Below are 16212 nucleotides of genomic sequence, written 5' to 3' on the forward strand. Positions count from 1 at the left end.
AAAGGGACAGCCAAAGAGAGCCCTGCTAAAGCCACCGCCACCCCAGGATGACTGTGGGCACGCCCAAGGCTCCCTCTGAGGAGCACCATCAGAGGCATCACCTTGCAGGTGAAACAGACTGCGTTAAAATAGCCCAGTTAAGTCTCATGCTTTTCCCTGACACGTGGCCTGCACCTGAGGCCTTTGCTCTCTATTTTTTGCCAATTTGCCAGTAAAACTTTACTTACCAAAACAGGCAGCCAGCCTGTGGGCAATAGCTTACTGATTTAATTTTTTTAAATACTGCCTTGTTTATCCTGATTCCCTCCCGTGCCTTGGCATCCCTGGGAAGTTGCTTACTTAAAGGCCAAGGGGCCGGGGGCGGTGGCTGACGCCTGTAATCCCAGCACTTTGGGAGGCCGAGGTGGGGGGGATCATTGCAGTCAGGAGTTTGAGACCAGCCTGGACAACACGGTGAAACCCCGTTTCTACTAAAAATACAAAACTTAGCCGGGCATGGTGGCACACGCCTGTAATCCCAGCTACTCAGGAGACTGAGGCAGGAGAATCGCTTGAACCCGGGAGGCGGAGGTTGCAGTGAACCGAGATCTCGCCACTGCACTCCAGACGCAGCGAGACTCCGTCTCAAAAAAACAGAGGCCGAGGCCCCAGCCGGCCCGCGCCGAACCGCCAGGGGGCGCCCTCCCTCCGGCACCGCCCACTCAACCCGGCAGAAGTCCGGGGCACAGGGGGCCCCTGAAGCCGCGCTGCGCGTCCCGAACGCTGGGCATCAGATTCGATCCTTCACCCTCCTCTGGCGACAGCCCTCCTCCCCACCCCGCCCCCATCCATTGCCCACAAACCTGTGTCCCTTTCTCCGCCGAGATGCCGTGGGATCTGTTCCCTCCTTCCCCTCACGGAGCCCTCCCCCAGGCCTGGACTCAGCTGCCCCCACCTCCTGAGGTGTTTCTCACGTTTTGATTTTAGCGCAGGCCTCGCAGCATGAAAGCCTGACCTAAAATCAAAGCTGATTATAGTTCCTGCTCCCAAACAATCCTCCCTTCAGCCGGACCTGAGCTTCCCGAGAGCCTGCGGGTGAGCTGCAAGGAGAGCCCCGGCGACCCCTGCGGGGGATGTGGGTGAGAAAGCGCCTCACTCACCTCCCGTGCAAAATGCCGGAGAGACCAGAAAACGCAGCCATCGAGGTGAGCAATATTTTAATGCCATGTTTTTAAAAGTTAAGGGAAAAGTCCATGAACAAAATATCAACATTTTAAATAAAGACAGGATTGGATTTTTTTTTTTTTTCGACGGAGTCTCTCCCTGTCGCCCAGGCTGGAGTGCAGTGGCGCCATCTCTGCTCACTGCAACCTCCGCCTCCCGAGTTCAAGCGATTCTCTCGCCTCAGCCTCCCGAGTAGCTGGGATTACAGGCGCCCGCCACCATGTTTGGCTAATTGTTTGCATCTTTAGTAGAGACGGGGTTTCACCATATTGGCCAGGCTGGTCTCGAACTCCTGACCTCGTGATCCTCCCACCTCATTCCTCCCACCTCATCCTCCCAAAGTGCTGGGATTTCAGGCGTGAACCACCACGCCTGGCCGGATTGGAGGCGTGTAAAAAAAAAAAAAAAAAAAAAAAAAAAAGGCTGCAGAATGGTCGGCGGTGGCAGGAAGCGCAGGCCTGGCAGGAGGGGCCTGTGAAAAAACGGTTGATGCGAAGAAAAGTAAATTTTGTGAAGCTGATGTGGTCTTCAACAAGAAGTAGAAAATCATTATAAGCTCTCTTCCCCTGAAGATTTCGATCGTTTCTGGAAGTTCTTTGAAGAACTTGATCCTGAAAAGCCAGCTGATCACTTTCTGCAAGCCTCGGACTTCAGTTAGTTGGTCCTTATGATATCCTTGCTGGAAAACATAAAACGAAAAAAAATTCAACAGGCCTGGATGTTAACCTTCACTGGAGGTTTTACTACGATCCTCCTGAGTTCCAGACCGTTATTACCGGAGATAATAAAACTCAGAACCACATGGGGTACTTCAGGGATTCTACTGATGAGCTTCCTGCATATGTTGGTATAAATGAAGCAAAGAAAAAGTGTACAATTGTTCCAAATGGAGATAATGTATTTGTGGCAGTCAAATTATTTTTGATGAAAAAACTTAAAGAAGTAACGGATAAAAAGAAAACTAGGCCAGGCGCAGTGGCTCACGCCTGTAATCCCAACACTTTGGGAGGCTGAGGCGGGCAGATCACCTGAGGTCGGGAGTTTGAGACCAGCCTGACCAACATGGAGAAACCCCATCTGTACTAAAAATACAAAATTAGCCGGGCGTGGTGGCGCATGCCTGTAGTCCCAGCTACTCGGGAGGCTGAGCCAGGAGAATCGCTTGAACCTGGGAGGTGGAAGTTGCAGTGAGCCAAGACCGCACCATTGCACTCCAGCCTGGGCAAGAACAGTGAAACTCCGCCTCAAAAAACAAAAAAAAAGAAAATTAATCTCTTGAAAAACATAGACGAAAAACTCACAGAAGCAGCCAGAGAAATGGGGTCCTCACTGGAACAGAGAACCACGAAGATGAAACAGATAAGAAAGTTGTGACGAAGGCCTTTCATGGTGCAGGCTTGGCTGTTCCAGCAGATAAAAATGATGTTGGGTACAGAGAACTCCCTGAAACAGATGCTGACATCAAGAGAATTTGCAAGACAATAGTTGAGGCTGCAAGTGAGGAGGAGAGACTGAAAGCTTTTGTTCCCATTCAGGAAATGATGACTTTTGTGCAGTTTGCTAGTGATGAATGTGATTATGGCACAGAGCGTGAGTTGGGAATGCAGCTCTTTTGCTATGGCTCACATTATTTTCATAAAGTTGCTGCCCAGCATTTACCTCTTGCATAGAATCTGTTGACGAGGAATCTGCAGAAATTACTGAGGATCATTTGGCAAACAGAAGTAAAGAGAACATAGAGCAACTTGCTGCATGAGTGAGGTGGCTTTGTTTGGTGTACAGTATTTCAAAAGATTAGTATTAAACTTGTGATTTTTGTTTTGTTTTTAAGGAATATAAAAAATAAACATTTACTACAAACATAATAAAGAAAAAAAAAGAGAAAAGGCAAAGGAGGAGAAAATCGAGAAGGTAAGGGCATCTCCTTCCCCATGGGTCAGGATGGTACCAGGCAATGCAGCTCTACACAGACAGCACCCACCCAGAACCCACCGCCTTCACACAGTCCCCTCCCTTCATGAAGTTAGCATAAGCACACCAGCTGGTCTACGATGTCATCTCATCTCCTGTTCCAGTCAGGGGTTCAGGCTTAAAGCAACCAGCCCTGGCATTTCCTTGTTGACTCTATTCGTCCAGAGTGGTTGGGCAGGTATCAAAATTGGCTGAAGGCCAGGTGTGGTGGCTCTTGCCTGTAATCCCAGCACTTTGGGAGGCCAAGGCAAGAGGATCTCCTGAGCCCAGGATTTGAGAGCAGCCTGGGCAACATAGAGAGTCCCCATCTCTACTAAAGGAAGAAAAATGGCTGAAGATGAGAATTTTTTTTCTGCCATTGAGGGAATGCTTTCTCTATCCCCATCTAGTAGGAATGAGGAAGTGCCTTGCTCCAGTTGCGCTGGCATTTATCTTGCAGCTGTGAGAGAAGATGGCCCTGGGGACAAAGCCTGTGAAAGGCCATGCAGCTTGTCCAAAACCCTTTCTTCCCCTGGATCCCCTTCTCAAGGAAGTCCATGTCAGTGAGGGTTTCTGTTACTTGCAGCCCAAGGCATCCCAATGGCCCCCAATGGGTGTCTCTCCTCGCAGCCTGGGATGCTCCTGGCGTGCCCCAGGTGATGCTGGAGAGACTCCTGACTCAGCTCAGGGGCAGGGCAAGCCACATCTGTCACAGGGGAACAAATGTGCCTGTTACTCTCGCTACCCAGATCTATGTGCCTTATACCTATAAGCGCATCCCAATTTTCCTTGGGAAACCCTCCAGACACCAACCAATTCTGGCATCAGCTGGGTGTCCTACGATTCAATCTGATTCTGACACTAACTACCCAGAGTTGGCTTGGCACTCCATAGGGTTTAGTCCCGTAATACTGGCCTGTCTTCAGGTGCCAAGTTACCCACACTTTGGTCTGACTTTGCTACAAAGTCAGGGGTTCCCACAACCTGCCCCACTTCAGGTTCTATAATTTGCTAGAATGACTCACAGCACTCAGGAAGGCACTCACCTTACTCTTACCATCATAAAGGATACAACTCAGGAACCGCCAAATGGAGGAGATGCACAGGGCGAGGGATGAGGAAAGAGGCCTGGAGCCCCCGTACCCTCTCTGAGTGCATCCCCTTCCCAGCAGATCAGTGGGTTTACCAACCCAGAAGCTTGGAGGCTTCATTACCTGAGCCTTGGCCAGTGGAGACTGATTCAGTCTCCAGCTCCCCACCCCTCCCTAGAGGGGTTGGGGCTGAAAGTCCTCTAAATACATGGCTGGTTCCTCTGGCAACGAGCCCTCGTCCTGAAGCTATCTAAAATCATTATCCGACATTATCACCATTATCAGAGATTCCAGGGGTTTCGGGAGTTATGTGCCAAGAAGCAGGGACCAAGACCAATATTTATTTTTTATTATACCACACTCTCCATTCTCAGTCCATGGGGCTGGGTCAAGGGCTCCTCCCCCTCAGCCTCTAGGAAGAAACACGTGGTCTGGTCCATTGGAGCATTTTATTGAGCTGGTCCAAGTGGCTGGCTTAATGGGACTCACGACATGAGATAAGCCACTGAGGCTCAGAATACAGAATGGAAAGTCCTTTAAAAAAGAGAAAGCGTTTGTGTCCTGCTGTGCCCTGCTGGGATTCTGAGAGGGCAGAACTTTCCTCCTGAAGGTGCTGGGACGTGCTGGGGGTCATCTTGTACCCACACAGGGAGAGCCACCTGAGAACAAATGAAGGCAACCCAGGGGAGAGCAAGGTTGAGACAGGGGCAGAGGGAGCCCAACATTGATGATATCTTTTGAGCGCGTGGATTCAGTTGTGGCTTAGGTCAGACCCATTAAATTCTCCTCCCGCTTGAGCTGGGCTTCACATACCTGCAACCACCATGGCGCTGATCAGTGCCTGCCACCCTTAGTTTGCAGGGCCATCAGATTGCTTAAGGGCCCTCCCCAACTGCCCTCTTCACTCTTAGCTGAAAATCCCAAGTTCTAGATTTTCAGTTGGGGCCCCTCCATCAGGAGGAGCTCCCTTCTCTAGGATAGGCCTAATTTGGGAGTGTTTTAAAATGAGTACATGGGAAATTTCAAGAGGCCAAGACCCCAGAGCCCAGCCTTGGCGTATTTCAGTGCTCCCTCCCCTTCCTCTCTTCCTCCATCAGTTACGGCTGCATTCAGATGCAAATTACAGCAAATCTTTCACACGAGGGTTTAAACAAAGAAGTGCAGAAGAATGCGCCAGGCTGGCTGAGCCCTGGCTCAGCTCAGGGGCCCAGGCTCCCTTGTCAGTCTCCACTGCCCTTAGTGCATGGCTTCTGTCCTCAGGACCCCATGTGGCAGGAAGAAGGGGAAATACAGCACAGCTGACCTCCCAGCCCGTGCATTGCCCAGAACCTCTGCAGGCTGGAATGTGCTGTGGGGCGGGTGGGGAGGATCTTTGATTGTTTGCAACTGTATTCCAAGTACCTAGAACTGCTGCTCCATAAAAATGTGCTGGATGAACGAGTGGGTGGATGAACGGATGGATGCCCATACAGGCAAACTGAATTTTTACCTCCTACAGCCTCTACTGTGGAGTCGGGCGTGGGAGAAGTGATGAGCATTGAGTGGCCCCTTAAGGCATCTGTCACATGTTCCTCACGCTGACATGTGATCTCTTGACATCCCCACGGGCTGTCACCTTCTACAGGTGGAATCTCTTTTTGTTTGTTTGTTTGTTTGAGATGGCGTTTCACTCTTGTTGCCCAAGCTGGAGTGCAGTAACGCGATCACGGCTCACTGCAACCTCCGCTTCCCGGGTTCAAGCTATTCTCCTGCCTTTAGCCTCCCAAGTAGCTGGGATTACAGGTGCCTACCACCATGCCCAGCTAATTTTTTGTATTTTTAGTAGAAACGGGGTTTCACCGTGTTAGCCAGGCTGGTCTCGAACTCCTGACCTCAGGTGAACCACCCACCTCGGCCTCCCAAAATGTTGGGGTTACAGGCGTGAGCCACCGCGCCTGGCAAGAGATTTCTCTTGTCATCTATCTGAGCCGATCTGGAACTCTCAACCCCCAACAAACTTTTTTAGAATATTCTTGTTGTTGTTGTTTGTATTTTGTTTTCTTTTGAGACAGGGTCTCACCCTGTCGCCCAGGCTGGAGTGCAGTGGTACAAACACAGCTCACTGTAGCTTCAACTTCCTGGGCTTAAGCAATCTTCCTGCCTCAGCCTCCAGAGTAGCCGGGACACCACAATGCCCAGCAAATTAGTTTATGATTTTTTGTAGAGATGGGGGTCTTGCTATGCTGTTCAGGGTGGTCTTAAACTCCTGGCCTCAAGTGATCCTCCTGTCTCAGCCTCCCAGAGCACTGCAATTACAGGGGTGAGCCATTGCACCCAGCCCTCCTGAGAACTTGTACCTTTCTGTTGGGATCTGGCAAATGCATAATACTAGTAACAGCTATTCATCTGGAAGAGGGGGTTGCATGGCTCATCCTCTAGGCTTAGCCTTGGGGCAGGAGTTTGAGGGTCCTGGGATTTTTAAAGTTTCCCTTTGTACTTTCTAGTCCTCGTTCATACATATGGACTTGTTCCACATTTTGGCAACCAGAGATTTATTTGTATCCTGCTTTTGCACTAAACAGAACATCATAAGTGTTCTTCACGTTGCCACAGCCTGTTCAATATATTAATAGCTGCATAACCATCCTCAAATTTGTTGCACCACAATTTGCTTAACAAATAAAGGAGTTTATTTCCAACTTTTTGTCCCTGTAGCTAATGCTACAGTAAATATCCTTATGCACATAGTTTGTTTGTTTTCTCTTGTGTTTAATGTTGGCTTAAAAGTTTCCTGGACTCTGGTGTCAACTCTAGGCTGGCAGCTTGCATTGCCCACCCACCTGAATCCCCAGGCTGCTGGTCATGGAAAAGCTTCTGGGTCTCTCACGTCAGACTCTCGGCTGACCACAAATGATCTGCACATTGTCCCCTACCTGGAAGACATGTTTGAGAGAGAGGATCGAAACCCCACCTCTCATTCTGAAAGAAACCAGCCAGCGTTCACCTGGCAGGAAGTGGGATCAGGGGATCTGCATGGGCTTCCCCCTGCAGCAGACGGAGGCTGCCCTTGCCTGCCCTTTGCCCACTGAACTATTTTGGCCCTGGGAGGGGACCCATTCCTCCTCCATCAGCTACTCTCTTGGCAGAGCTGACAGTCAATGGGTTCGAGTTTCTACAGTCAACGGGCAAGGCATCTGATCCAAGGTAGGAAGCTTGTGTTCTTCCCTGAGGAACCCAGCACTGGCTTTGCCCGACAGCAGCACCCTCATGGAACCCCTTGGTTCCAGCTACCCCAACCCCCAGAGCTGCCTGAGGGCTGTCCTTTCTGAGCCTAGCCCTGCTACCCTCCCTCTGAAAAGTGAAGCCGGCTAGGCTTCTGGGTGGGGTGGGGACTTGGAGAACTTTTGTGTCTAGCTAAGGGATTGTAAACACACCAGTCAGTGCTCTGTGTCTAGCTAAAGGTTTGTAAACACACCAATCAGCACTCTGTAAAAACGGACCAATCAGCACTCTGTAAAATGGACCAATCAGCAGGATGTGGGTGGGGGCCAAATAAGGGAATAAAAGCTGGCCACCCATGCCGCAGTGCCAACCCACTTGGGTCCTGTTCCACCTTGTGGACGCTTTGTTGTTTCCCTCTTTGCAGTAAATCTTGCCACTGGCTCACTGGGTCAGGCACTGCATTTATGAGCTGTGACACTCACTGGAAAGATCTGCAGGTTCACTCCTGAAGTCAGTGAGACCACCAACCCACCGGGAGGAACGAACAACTCTGGACTCACCACCTTTAAGAGCTGTAAGACTCACTGCGAAGGTCTGTGGCTTCACTTCTGAAGTCAGGAAGACCACGAACCCACCAGAAGGAAGAAACTCTGGACACATCTTAACATCTGAAGGAACAAACTCCGGATTTGTTCCTTACACTTCCCTCCCCACTTCCACCTCCTGCTCCTGTCCCTCATAAGTCTCCATCTAATGGATAAATCAAAGTGTTCCTAAACACTATCTTTAAGAACTGTAACACTCACTGAGGGTCCGCGGTTTCATTCTTGAAGTCAGGGAGACCAAGAACCCACCAGAAGGAACCAATTCCGGACGCACTTCCAGCCAGATGAGTAGCTCTGCAGCCTTCCAAAGGAGCCTCTTTCCGTGCAAGCTGGACCAAGTCTGTTTCTCCTGCCCATGAGCATGAGGGTCTTTCTGGATACCCCAGGTCCCCTGGTGGAGGGGCCCTCAGGAATCCAACGATCACCACTACAGGTCAGCCTCAGCACCAGCACTCAGACGCAGGGGCGGCCGGCCTCAGGCCTCCTCAGCCCAGCCCCGTGGCCTCTCGCTCAGCTCTTTGTGGCTCAGTCATTCATCACTCTGAACAAACCCATCTTGACAATGGACAAAGCAATACCTTCGATCCTGCTTTTTAGCAACCATCTTGGCAGCGTGAGACTGTTCAGCATCCCAAAGGCAGGACCAGGTCAAGGACCCACCCGAATTCCTGGACAGAGCTCGACTGTCAGTCTGAGGCTTCCTGGGCTAGGCCAAATGCAAGGAAACCCAGGGGTCCTCTGCATCCTGAGCCTGGCGCCAACCTGCAGTAGCAACATGAGTGAGACCCAGGAGCCTGCCAGGACTGGGCTTACACCCCAGAGCCGCCACCACTCCTCATCAGCTGGACAAAGAGCTTACTTCTCTGAGTTTCAGTTTCCAGATCTGCAAAATAGGTGTAACAATCCCCATGTCTGACCATCTGCAGGAAGATCAAATTCTTGTCTCTGGAACATGACAGCTTCCAAATCTGAGCCATTCTGTCGCTTCTCTTGGGTCAATTGGGATTTTCACAGTGTCACCCCATCAGACTGTCACTAACATGGCCTGAGAGCCCTGGGCTCAGGGGGACTGCCAGCATGGCAGGTTTCCCTCCCCGTACTCCTGCCATTACTTCCCTAATGAGACCATCCCCCAGAGAAGGGAAAGGAGGGCAGTTTCGTTCCTTTAGTGGAGACTCTCAAAGGTGAGGAGCCTGGGCTAGCTTCATTTTTTTTGAGGTTCTTGGTATGCTACAAATGAGAAGGTTGCAGTGATTGTGGTATAATTTCAGTGTTCTCACAACAAATTAGAACACAGCATATTTGTGGTGTTGACAGGACAACTGCAGAACTCAGTAGATTTCCTGGTGAGTTCTGAGTGGTGCAGTCCTAGGGCAGGATACAAGCTTTGGGTCTCAGGATGGCTGTCCACTTCTGCTGGATCTGGGGTGCACCCTTAAAGTCCGAATTTCTAGAAAAAGACATAATCAAACCCCCTGCAGAACTTTCACGGGATCCCATTCAAATAAAACAGGGTGGAGGGACATGTTGACATGTTTGGAAATACCTGAAGAAGGGTGGGATATGGGATTATTTAAGGGAATTCATTGTTCATTGTCCCGGCCATGATAGCATGGAAGAACAGCCCCAAAGGGTCATAAGATAGTTCGGGAAAGAGCTTTACAAGTCAAAGTGGCAGAGCAGCAGGTCCCCAACACTTTTGACACCAGGGACCAGGTTTGGTGGAAGACAATTTTTCCATGGACTGGGATCAGGCTGGGGGTGGTTTTGAGATGATCCAAGCACATTACATTTATTGTGCACTTTATTTCTATTATTATTACATTGTAATATATAATGAAATATTATACAACTCACCATAATGTAGATCAGTGGGAGCCCTGAGCTTGTTTTCCTGCAACTAGACAGTCCTATCTGGGGGTGATGGAGGACAGTGACAGATCATCAGGCATTAGATTCGCATAAGGAGCGCACAGCATAGATCCCTCGCACGCACAGTTCACAACAGGGTTCACGCTCCTGTGAGAATTGAGTGCTGCTGCTGATGATGTGACAGGAGGGGGAGCTTAGGTGATAACGTGAGCAACGGGGAGCAGCTGTAGATATGGATGAGGCTTCACTCACTCGCTCACCGGCCTGCGCTGTGAGGTTGGGGACCCGTCAGATACAGCATTTATGACCACATGATAACCACGGCTGAACCCAGGTGGTGGGATACACAGCTGCTTCATTGTACCAATCTTTCAACTTTTTCATATGCTTGAAATTTTTCATTAGAAGCGAGTAAATTTTTTGGATTGCTAATGCAAATATGTTGTAGATTCTTCTAAATCAAATGCCATTACATCATGTCCTGGTGGCAGTGGGCACCCGGTGCCTGTGAGTGCCTGCTCTGGGGATGCCTGTGGGAGGGTGGTGTTTCAGTCATCACCCGGGCTGAACCCTTCACAGACCTCACCTCTCTAGCAACAAGTCACAGGGAATGGGTTAACTACAGCAGCCACATGTTCTAGGCATCTGTCCTCTGATTTGCGTCTGGCAGAGCTAGAGAGGCAGAGGTCATCATCTCCACTTCACAGAGAGAAACTGACCCCAAAGGGACAAGAACTTGCAGAGATCACAGAGCTGACTCGTGGCCAAGTGGGAATTTGAACCAATGGCATTCTGGTAAACCACTGTGAAAAATAAGAAAGAGGGGGAGGGGGAGGGAAGGCAGGCCTGATTTGTAGTGTGTGCCAATTTCCGTGGTATAAATACTACCTTACTGCCATGGCTGGTTTCAAAGTACCAATGTTTAACAACCGGCTTGCAGAATTTCTGAATATTTAATAATTGGCTCTAGCACAGCATCGATCTAAACCCAGGCCTAGGCGTCTGTCCCTTGAGCTCCTCTTCCGTTTTCTGTCCTTTGCACGCCAATTGCATAATTTCACCACATCTGTGTTCTACCTGTTATTTATTAAATAGTTTTAAGACACCTCACTTCTTAAAAGCAGGTGACATGACTATCATTGAAAGCTAAATCACTTGCTATGAAGTAGAAGCTTATATTAAAATGAACGTTTATTTTTTTAAATTAAAAAATGTTCTTTGTACTTATTAAAGCTCCTAAGGAGAGTCCCAAAATACCCTTGCCATGTGCTTGCCCTGGCGACCCACTCTGGGGACCTGGAGCCTGTCTCTTGGCCTTCTGTGAACGGCCTCTCAATGGATTCTTTTGTTTTGAGATGGAGTCTTGTTCTGTTGACCAGGCTGGAGTGCAGCCTCCACCTCCCAGGTTCAAGCAATTCTCCTGCCTCAGCCTCCAGAGTAGCTGAGATTACAGGTGCATGCCACCATACTCAGCTAATTTTTGTATTTTTAGTAGCGACGGGGTTTCACCATGATGGCTAGGCTGGTCTCGAACTCCTGGCCTCAAGTGATCTGCCCTCCTTGACCTCCCAAAGTGCTGGGATTACAGGCGTGAGCCACCATGCCTGGCCCTCACTGAATTCTTCACAAGGCAAATTCAGCAAATCTGATGTGAATGTGAAAACGGTCGACCAGTATCAGAAGCATCTCTTGTATGGTTGATGTCTCCATAGAGCCCTTCACCTACAGCATCTCTGAGGACTTTAGGGTCTATAAGGAACACAGCCTCTCCTGGACAGCCTGCTCCATGGAGTTGGACTGGGTTTCTGCAGTGGGTTTACCTGCAGCCACAGCTGGGGTGGGGTTTCATAATTACCAGCAGTGGAAGCAGCCAGCATAGATGGAGACTTATGAGGAACAGGAGCAGGAGGTGGAAGTGGGGAGGGAAGACACAGATAAAAGAGGCTCAGGTGGGGAGGAAGGGGGCAGCTTGAAAAGATGGCGCCAGTGCCTACCAACACTGAACACATGCCTGCGTATGACACATCATCCCACTCCAAAGGACACTCTCGGAGATGCAGACACATCCCCACCGAGAGGCATGCAGGCTTCATAACGGCTTGATCCATCACATTCACAAACGAAAATCAATATGAATGCCCATCCACAGGAAAATGGATAAATCAACAGTGGAATACTATACAGCAGACAAAAAGAGCAAACTATAACTACACACACAAAAACACAAAATCTCACAGACATAGGTTAAGAAAAAGAAACAGGACACCAAAGATTCCATATTGTGTGATTCTATTTATATTATATAAAGTTCAACAACAGGCAAACTAATCAATGGTAACAGAAATCAGAATAGTAGCTGGGTATGGTGGTGCACACCTGTAGTCTCAGCTACTCGAGAGGATGAGGTGGGAGCATTGCTGAGTCCAGGAGTTCAAGACTGCAGGAAGCCATGATTGCACCACTACGCTCCTGCCTGGGTGACAGACTAAGACCCTGCCTCTAAAGAAAGAGGAAAATAAATCAGAATGGTGGGGTGCTCACGACTGAGAAGCTCAGGGAAACTTTCAGGAGTGCTAGTAATGTTCTCCATCTTCATCTAGATAATGGGTAAAGGGTGTTTCCACCTCATAAAAAACGTTTTGAGTTGTACACATGAAATTTTTGCACTTTATGTATGTTATATTGCAATATAAAAAATTAATAAATGTATGAAAGAAGTAAAAAAAAAAATATAGTGCTGGGTGAAGAGGATCAGAAACAGAATGACATCAATAACCCAATACAGTTTAATAATTAAAAAGCACATGCACATTAAGCAACAACACACATTTTGCAAGAACACAAACAAAAGAGACACATGAAGCACACTAAAATGGTTCCCTATGGGTCAAGGAATGGGAGTGAGAAATAGTGATAAAAGGGAACATGTCAATAATGAAATAAGAGCAGGGCCTTCCTAGGACCCGTGGGGATTATGTGCCATTCAAGAAAGAAAAGGAAGAGGAGGAGAAAGAGGAGTTGGACTTTGCGAAATCTGGGCAACCCACTGGGGTTTGTAGCACTGTCCAGGGGACCCCCGCTTGGTCTTTGATTGCTGGCGTCCCAAACTCTGTGCAGCATGCTTTACACACACACATTACCCTGTCTGCTGTCCTGGGAGGGCAGACATTGGTCGCAGAGGAGACAGATCTTCTCCTGAAGGACTGAAGCTCTTACGGGGCCTGGATGTGGGAGGCTGGCAGCTCAGGCCCCACTGGAGTTCTGGGGAGAAGGGGAATTTGAGCTGGGGCTTACAGGTGACCTAGGATTTATTGTAGGCTGAGAAATGGACACAGAGGCAGGGGAATGTGGTGTGTGATGGAGTCAGGGAAATAACCCCATTAAGGAAAAAGGTTCATGGGCAGCTCATTCACAGGCCAGCGTGGTCCAGAGCCAGACTGTGGCACACATCCTCCGTGAGACCTGCCATGTCCGATAAAACCACTCATGCTTTCATTTAACCAATACTTTTAATTAATTCACTTTTTTCGTAAATGTTTTAAAAGATAGCATCGTGTAAAGATATACAAATGGCTAATAAGCACATGAAAAGATGTTCAGCACCACTAATCATTAGGGAAATGCAAATCAAAACCATAATGAGATACCACCTAATACCCATTTAGATGGCTACTATTTTGAAAAAGAAATAGAGAAGTGTTGGCAAGGATGGGAAGAAACTGGAACCCTTGTGCAGTTGGTGGGAATGTAAAATGGGGCAACTACTATTAAAAAAACAGTAGGGCAGTTCCTGAAAAAAATTAAGCATAGAATTACCATTAGATCTGGTAATTCCACTTCTGAGTATATACACAAAAGAACTGAAAGCAGGAAGGGATATTTATACGCCCAATGTTCATAGCATCATTATTCACAATAGCCAAACAGTAGAGGCAACCAAGTGTCCTATGATGAATGGAAAAACAAAGTGTATCATATACATACAGTGGAATGGATGAATGGCTAAAAAAAATCTTGGAATATACATACAATGTGATATGATTCAGCCTTAGCAAAGGAGGAAATCTGATACGTACTTCAACAGAGGTGAACCTCAAGGACATCATGCAAAGCAAGATAAGCTACTCACAAAAGGACAAATACTATATGATTCCACTTACGCGGGTAACTAGAATCATCAAAATCATAGAGACAGAAAAGAAGAATGGTGGTTGGGGAAGGGGGAAGGTTTAATGGGTGCAGAGTTTCAGTTTTACAAGATGGAAAGAGTTCTGGAGTTGGATGGCGAAGGTTACACAACGATGTGAATGTATTTAATGCCACTGATCCATACGCTTAAATATGGTTAAGATAGACAATTTTATGTTATGTGTATTTTACCACAATATTTTAAAAGGTAGCGTTGTATCACTATTATAAATGAAAAACTTCTTGTCTCCCTAAGGTCTCCTTAAAACCTTGAGGTCTCCTTAAAAGACAATGCCACTCCCAAGTACAGGCTGGTGTGAATGTTGCCATACATGCTGGTGCGTGATGAGGCTGTGCACTGAGACCTCATCTTGCTTTATTTAAAGGGGAGATCAGCAAGTGCCAGGGAAGTGTTAAAAGTGCTCTGGAGCCAACTTTCTCCTTGACAAATTCAGAAGGGTTGAGAGAGCCACTTCCTCCCCACCTGATTAACAAAGTGGTGCTTGTGAGCTTCTACAGTTGTTTCTTGTGCCAGGGGTCATGGGCATCTTACAGTTTGAACACTCCTCCCTTATAAGGACAAAGGAGTAGAGGCCATGAGCCTCTTGGGCAGGGGTAGGCCAGGGCATGCCCAGCGAGAAGAGCAGGAGATCCTCACCGGGAAGAGCCCTCCACAGGCCCTAGATGTGGCCCTGGGCTATGGGGGCAAGGAATTTCTGGGTCTTAGGTGCTAGAGCATGGGTACCTTGGTGCTAAGGACTCCTTGCCCTATGAAGGGCCCAGCTGGAGGGGACCAGATCAGAGCACTCTTTAGGTGCCAGGCCCAGGGTGAGGACCCCGCTGCTTTGGCCTAGGGGCTGTACTTGCTGAGGATAAGTAAATAAGTAAAAGCCGTTCTCCATAGGCCGGGCACGGTCTATAAGGAGTATGGTACAGGGTGGAAGAGAGGGAAATGGAGGGAGAAATTGTGCAGGATGTCTGCCAAGTCATCAATAGTGGACATCTGTTTTCTTTCTTTGTTCTTTTTTTGAGACAGAGTCTTGCTCTGTCACCCAGGCTGGAGTGCAGTGGCTGGATCTCTGCTCACTGCAACCTCCGCCTCCCGGGTTCCAACGATTCTCCTGCCTCAGCCTCCCGAGTAGCTGGGACTACAGGTGGGCGCCACCAGGACTGACTAATTTTTGTATTTTTAGTAGAGACGGGGTTTCACCATGTTGGCCAAGCTGGTCTCGAACTCCTGACCTCGTAATCCGCCCACCTAGGCCTCCCAAAGTGCCGGGATTACGGGCGTGAGCCACCGCGCCTGGCCAGTAGTGGACATCTTCAGTTTTAGCCTGCACTGCATCCGTACCCTTTCCTGGAAACAGTGCCGCAAATTTCTTTTTGGGGAGCCACCTCTTTTCCAGATTTTCAGAACATTTGGTTGTACAAAGCTGACTCCACCCACTTCCCGCTGTAGGAGACAGGAGACTCAACCCTGGCTGGTCAGAAGACGCCAAACTTGCCCCCTCCGCCTCCCCACAAAGATCCTGTAAGTTCCTGAATTCGGCTGCACTGCCCCATTCTTCCTTTTAGCTGATACTTTAGAGCGATGTATATCTTTTAAACGCCATAGCTAGAGAAAATGAGAGTCGTGTGTGTGCGCGCGCGCGCGCGTTTCGGAAGGTGGAGGGGGGTTCTCACTGCAACCCTCTGGTCCGGGGGCCCCTGGAGTATGTCACCTGGTCACTAGAGCAGGGGCTCCCCAACCGCCCGGCCGCGGACCTGCACCGGCCCAGGCCCTTCGAGGAAACAGTGAGCGAGCAGGAGGTGAGCGGGCATCACCGCCTGAGCCCCGCCCCCCGTCAGATCAGGGCGGCATTCGATTCTCACAGGAACGCGAACCCGGTTGTAAACTGCGCGTGCTCGGGACCTAGGTTGCCGGCTTCTTATGAGAATCTAACGCCTGATGATCTGAGGTGGAGCAGCCCCATCCCGAAACCACTTCAATTCCCTCAGTCCCTGGAAAAACTGTCTTCCAGGAAACCCGTCCCCCAGTGCCAAAAAGGTTAGGGGCCGCTACCCTAGAGGTCTTTCCCAACCACTCGTGTCCCTGCAGGTCC

General features: G+C 49.1%; 1 long non-coding RNA gene and 1 pseudogene across 2 annotated transcripts; both read left to right on the top strand.

The window, feature by feature from the left end:
- Positions 1–744: 744 nt before the first annotated feature.
- Positions 745–14521, top strand: LOC129485906 (uncharacterized). 2 transcript variants are annotated; one of them, XR_008658811.2, is made up of 3 exons: positions 745–1184; positions 3035–3114; positions 7038–14521. It is a non-coding gene; the product is annotated as an uncharacterized lncRNA (long non-coding RNA). The 2 variants fall into 2 exon arrangements; XR_010121640.1 differs by lacking the exon at positions 7038–14521 and having other exon boundaries at positions 3035–6962.
- Positions 1179–6922, top strand: LOC129485905 (histone PARylation factor 1-like; annotated as a pseudogene).
- Positions 14522–16212: the final 1691 nt, after the last annotated feature.

Source organism: Symphalangus syndactylus, chromosome 7 (genome assembly GCF_028878055.3).
Source record: "Symphalangus syndactylus isolate Jambi chromosome 7, NHGRI_mSymSyn1-v2.1_pri, whole genome shotgun sequence".
NCBI classification, from domain to species: domain Eukaryota; kingdom Metazoa; phylum Chordata; class Mammalia; order Primates; family Hylobatidae; genus Symphalangus; species Symphalangus syndactylus.